At 47.9% G+C, this 6,622-nt stretch overlaps 1 pseudogene; it reads left to right on the forward strand.

The window, feature by feature from the left end:
- The first annotated feature begins 706 nt into the window (after window positions 1-706).
- LOC131764172 (17S U2 SnRNP complex component HTATSF1-like) lies at window positions 707-4,479 on the forward strand (annotated as a pseudogene).
- The last annotated feature ends 2,143 nt before the right edge of the window (window positions 4,480-6,622 follow it).

Consider the following 6,622-nt stretch of genomic DNA (forward strand, 5'->3'; position numbering starts at 1 on the left):
GATTTAATGAAATGAGGGTCATAGAAAAAACACCTGTGTGGCCTGGGAGAAGTGGACACCAGCCCAAGAGGGTTGAGGAATGAGTGGAAGTGAGGGACTGGAGTGAGAATTTTCCCCCAACTTCTTATTATGAAAAGTTTCAAACATACAGAAAAGTTGAAACTACAGTATAATGATCACTTGTACATCCACCACTTAATTTAAAATCGTTATCATTTATACGTACATACAAATATTTACATATTTTGGGCTTCCCTGGTGGCGCAGTGGTTGAGAATCCGCCTGCCGATGCAGGGGACACGGGTTCGTGCCCCAGTTCCGGGAAGATCCCACATGCCGCGGGGCGGCTGGGCCCGTGAGCCATGGCCGCTGAGCCTGCGCGTCAGGAGCCTGTGCTCCGCGGCGGGAGAGGCCACAACAGTGAGAGGCCCGCGTACCACAAAAAAAAATTACATATTTAGATACATTCGTTGAACCATGTGAAAATTTAAGAGATCGTGATGCTTCACACTTGAACACTTCAGCACACATTGCCTCAAAATAAGGACTTCCTCCAGCTACGGAAATAACAATCAGTCCCTAATACCACCTGATATACAGAATATACTCAGATGAACCCCCAAATGTCGTTTATACATGTCTTTGCACATTCGGATCCCATCAATGTACACGCGCTGTGTGTGAGAGAGTGAGACTGGATGAGGGGATGGAGAGGTACAGGGAGTGGTCAGAGGAGGAGGTGAGGTGGAGGTAGGGGTTGGTTTTTCGTGTTTTATTTTGAGAAGGAGAGGCTGAAGATTCAGGAGGGGAAAGGGGGGAGGGTAATCAAGGACATGGGATGCAGTCACAGCTAGAGAAACTGGCTTTGAGCAGGAGGAGGGCAGTGCCTCTGCTCCAGTGGTTCTCAAAGTGGGGTCCCCAACCAGCAGCATCAAGCATCACCTGGAAACTAGTTACAACTGAAAATTCTAGCCCCCACCCACCCACCCGCTGAATGGGAAACGTGTTTTAACACGCCCTCCAGGCAATTCTGATGCGCCAAGTTGGAAAACCATTTATCTTTTCTGGAGGAACAGAGTGAGATGGGCATAGGTGCTATGTGGATTTGGTAACAGGTGGTTGAAGGAGTCCACCTCTAATGGCTTCAGTTTTCTCTGTGATGTAAGAGCAAGATCATCAACTGAATATGAGGTGGAGACAGAGAGGCATCTCATAGGCTCCAGGATAAGGGAGTTTAATGTAGCCAATGACCAGCCTGATGTGACTGATTAACAAAGCAATGCCTCTTAGGGACCACGAATGAGGAGTGGTGACCATTTCCTGGCTCGAGACTTCCTCCAACACTTCTTAGCTTGAAGAATAAACTCCTGAAGAAAAGAGATCAGGGTTGAGGTTTTGCCTGAGAGATACAAAAGATGGAAATATAGCGGGGCAGGGCAGTTCAGGATACTGTCGAGAGAGTTGATGAAATGAAGGACCACACAGCTGTAGCCACATAAGGTGGGGCTGATGGGCTGGAGGAAGGGAGGCATCACTGACCCGGAGGTCCTGGGAGACTGAGAAATGGTTGAGAGAGGAGCAGAGACTGAAGGGGGGAAGCTTAGGAGATGGGGGTTGAGTGATTCTGGAGGAGCCGCTGCAGCTGACAAGGTCCAGGGTGTGACAGTGAGGAGGGGTGGCCAAGTCGGAGTGGAGAAGGTCCAGGGCATGAAGTCACCAAGGTGTTCAGATGTCAAGTGGGCAACAGGTCCCCTCCTTGGACAATGAGGTGGGAAGAGACAGACAGTTTGCCGAGTGCCAGAGTCCCCCTGAGCGAGATGGAGAGGTCTGGGAGGGGACAGACAGTAGCAAAAAGGAAGACAGCAATTTAGCCCAATGGCTGAGCCCTGGAGGCAGAGGGTTATTTTAAAACAGAAACTGGGGGTGGTGGGGGTGGAGGAGGAGGGTCTGGAGGCAGCAGTCTGGAGCAAGGAAAGCACCCTCACCTATAAGAAAATAAACAGCTGTCATTTCAGAAGCCTGCAGAGGAGGTAGTACCCTCCAGGGAGAGTACAATTTCGGTTAAAGCCAGGAAGCAGAGGCAGCACTCCAAGGAGAAGTGAAGGGTAGGAGGAGACTCCCAGCTTTTTAGAGGGCATGAGTGTGCGTTCAGGAGGGGGCACGTGGGTCAGAGCCAGAAAGCACAGAGTGTGGTGGAGACAACAATGCGGTAGAGTAGGTGGGCCAGGGAGTTTACATTTTCACTCTTAAATATAAAAACACGGATGGGGGCTTCCCTGGTGGCGCAGTGGTTGAGAGTCCGCCTGCCGATGCAGGGGACACGGGTTCGTGCCCCGGTCCGGGAAGATCCCACATGCCGTGGAGCGGCTGGGCCCGTGAGCCATGGCCGCTGAGCCTGCACGTCCGGAGCCTGTGCTCCGCAACGGGAGAGGCCACAACAGTGAGAGGCCCGCGTACCGCAAAAAAAAAAACAAAAAACAGGGATGGGAGGCAGGCTGGATATCATCTCATTAGTCTCTGTGTATAAGAAGTGATGGTTTAGGATGTGGCCTCTAGAGAAGACCTGCTGGATTCAAATCCCAGCGTTCATGCACAACCTTGGGCAAGGTCTCTGGGCCCCCACTTCCTCTTCTGTAAAATGGGAATAACAATAGTTCTGACGTCACAGGGTTGTTGTGCTGAGCCAGTGACTTAATGTGTTAAATGTTGAGAACAGTGTCTGGACAGTCATTTCAGATAACTCGGTGGTGGCTCCCAAGCCCAGGGGAGCAGCCTCTTGGCTCACCTGGCCCCTGCCCTGTGCTAGGTAGGAAAGCCAAGTAGCCACTCCTTGGATGGGAACGAGGAGTTTGATGAGCAGCTGCAAATGCAAGAATGATTCCAAGATCAGAGACACCCAAGAAGATCCTGGTAGAAAAATGGACTCTTTGCGGACAGCAGCTTCGGGACACTGCCTACATCTGGGAGGGAGGCTTGGTTCCCCAAGATCACAGAAGGTTTCATTGCTACATATCAGGCCAATTATGGCTTCTCTAATGATAGCATGTCTAGCTCTACTGCAAAAATACAACACGTCAATGCTAGGGATGCAGAGGAACTTCCGCAAGAAAAACCTCAAACCCACTGATCCCAAAAAGAGTGGAGAGAAAAGGAAGAATCAAGATGGTCTCATGTCCACAAAGATAGAAATACAAATGTATTACATATCCGATTTGCCTCTAGATATTACAGTAGGTGAATTTACACAGCTGACATCCAAATTTTGCATTATTATGAGAGATCGTCAGAAGAATTTAAGGCCAAGTTTTACAAAGATAATCAAAGAAATCTTAAAGGAGATGGGCTTTGCTGTTATTTGAAGAGGAAATCTTTGGATCTTGCATTACAGCTCTGCGATGAAGATGAAATTGGAAGCTATAGGGAGGAATGGACAGGGAGTTTGGGGTTAGTAGGTGCAAACTATTACATATAGAGCGGATAACAACAAGGTCCTACTGTATAGCACAAGGAGCTATATTCAATATCCTGAGATAAACCATGATGGAAAAGAATATTAAAAAACTATATATGTATAACTGAATCACTTTGCTGAACAGCAGAAATTAACACAACATTAAGAAGCTACAAATTACAGATCAAAGTGGCAGTTTCAGCTGAAGGAGTGATATGATGCTTCATAAAAGAAGATTAAGTACAAAATCTACAAGAAGAAGCTGTCTCTGCAAAAGAAGCAATGGACTGGAGACCTGAGAGGCAAGATGGGCCAACCAGAATGTACCATGAGTGAGTTGTCATCATCAAAAATATATTTCAGGGACTTCCCTGGTGGTGCAGTGGTTAAGAATCCGCCTGCAGGGGACACGCGTTCGAGCCCTGGTCCGGGAAGATCCTACATGCCGCAGAGCAACTAAGCCCATGCGCCACAACTACTGATCCCGTGTGCCACAACTACTGAGCCTGTGCTCTAGAGCCCGCGAGCCACAACTACTGAGCCCGTGCACCCTAGAGCCTGTGCTCCACAGCAAGAAAAGCCGCCGCAAATTAAAAAAAAGAAAAAAGAAAAGCCACCGCAATGAGAAGCCCGCGCACTGCAGAGAAGAGTAGCCCCCGCTCGCCGCAACTAGAGAAAGCCCACACGCAGCAACAAAGACCCAATGCAGCCAAAAATAAATAAGTACAATAAATAAATTTCTTATATATTTTTTTCATCCAGTGGATTCAGAGGATGATCCATTGGTGCCGAAGGAGATCAGAGAACACCTCTGAGTAGAGTGTTCCAAGCCTGGACAAATTAAGAAACTCCTTTTCTTTGATAGGCACGCAGCTGGTGTGGACTCCGTGTCCTTGAGGAATGCAGAGGAAGCTGGTATTCAAAGCCTTGATGGAAGGTGGTTTGTTGGCCATCAAATCATTGCCCATGCAGGAGATGGGATTACAGACCATCAGGTTGAGGAGGCCTCAGGAGAGAGGGAGAGTTGAGGGTAAAGGGGAATCTCCAAAGGCTAAGTGTGTGTATGTGAACTGAAAATAGTTAATTCTCCTGTGTGCAGTGATACACCGAGAGGTGGAGTGGGAGGGTGCTGCACCACAGGGAGCAGTGTTTTGTCACTATAATTGTAGAATTGCTGGTGCATGGTAACAATAAAAAGTCGATTTTAGTATTATTTTAAAATTATCTACAGACAAGTTAAGAAATACTGAATTTCACTTTGAGGCTAGTGAAAATAAAATGTACTTTTCCCCATCCTCATTCACAGATCCTTTGGGATGCTGATTAAGAGCCTTGCCTTAGAGCCAGCGATGTCTCAGAGTGGAAAGGAAGCCAGGTCAGGAGAACACGTTGCTCCCCGCCCACCAGTCTTCTGACCCTTGGTCCCTAAATCCTGGAATTGTCCTGGCTTCTGTCCTTTCTAAATCCTGCCTGTCCAGCTTTTCCCTCAGTTCTGTAAAGATCCTTCTAATAATTTACTCTTACTTCTCAGAGTTAATTTGTTATTTCTCTGCAGACAGCTGCTTCCTCAGCTCCATGACTCCCAGTCTGGAGTCATGGAACAAGAGGTGAATTTGGGGCACAGAAGGTTCGAACCACTGCACGGCTGTGTGGTGTTGGGCTCATTACTTACTCCAGCGCATGAACCAGGAAGAACACCTCCAAGGACAGGTGTGTGAATTCGGTGAGATGACATATCTGCTCTATGATTTCCGGGACCTTGATTTATTCTCTGCTGAATCTACAGTGCTTGTCACAGAACACAGAGAAGAGGATCGATACATATGCCTTGGTTTAATGAACTCTGTATCTGAAAACACTCTATAAACTCAAATGCAACAAGAATTGCTACATCCATTTTCCCCAGGATGGAGAGAGCTGATTCTATTCTTCCCTTCAAAGTTGTCTTGGTCTTGCTTTCTCCTTCTTTCCTTGAATCTTTACCCTAAATCTATGTTGGAACCCAGCCAATTTGCCTGCTTCCCCTCATGCCTGATTTCCTAAAATCTGAAAAACCACCCTTCTTAAATGGAGGGTGGGTGGGTCCATATTGATAGGATGGGAAGAAAGGGGGAATCTCTTATTTCTTTTGTCCTCAGGGTACATGTCCACATTCAATAGCTCTGAAATTGATGCTGAGATGGGCATCCCGATTTTACGCAGAAACAGAGCTGTTGAACACAGAGTAGATATTTCCCAGAGAGTCCAGTTAAGAAATAACTCAGGACAAGCTGAGGGCACAGAGGTGTAAAAATAGAGGGAAATGATATTTCTTTAAAGGACAGAGATCCCTTAGCATTGGGGCGCTATTACAATCCATAAGGACACCTCCAAGTCCTTCCTATATGACACTAGGTAAAGACAGGGACCGATGTATCAGATACAGACAAGAGTCTTACAGGTTAGCAAAGGGAAGGAGGATATTGACACAGTCCCGTCCTAAGGTGTGATCCCTGATGCTTCTGGGTCTGTGAGGCCAGTGTGTCTGTCATCAGCAAAAGGAAAAAAGTGAAGGAGAAGTTTGAGGGGCGGTGATGTTAGCCAGAAGGTATGAGTTTCAGCCTGGGGATCATAGGGACCCATCTAAGCCACAGGACTGAAGCTGTTAGGCTGAAGGAAAAGTCCCTCAGTTGCTTCAGCTTGAAGGGGGCATGAAGGGGGCGCTTCAGCAGTCTGCCAACAGTTTGAGCGGATGAAGAACTCCATCCCCTGGTCGATGCTGCACCCTGGAGGTCGATATAGGTATCGCGGCTCCCTTTCACGCGATTCTGTCGCCTTTTCATGCCCTCCTGAGACCGTTGGGTCAGAGGGCTCCTGTGGATTCCCGGAGCAGTTCAATGTCCCCGAAAACTGTGTGCTCCAATGTAACTTTAATGCCTCCAGGTTCCAGAATATGAGCCTCCTCATATTCCAGCCATGCTCCTCAGTGAGGCCTGTAAGAAACCGTGCTTATCAGTCCAGCGTATATACTTGGGTTCAGGGAGGGACAGGAGAAGGGAAGGGCAGAACTTCGAAAACCAAGGTGCCAACATGCACAGCCCTTCTCCCATCGGAGTATTAGGTGACTTTCGATGAAGACACCTGTTTCGGGAATCTCCTTCGTGGGATATCCAGAGACCCCCTTCTCTGAGA

This window comes from Kogia breviceps, chromosome 10, assembly GCF_026419965.1.
Source record: "Kogia breviceps isolate mKogBre1 chromosome 10, mKogBre1 haplotype 1, whole genome shotgun sequence".
NCBI lineage: Eukaryota > Metazoa > Chordata > Mammalia > Artiodactyla > Physeteridae > Kogia > Kogia breviceps.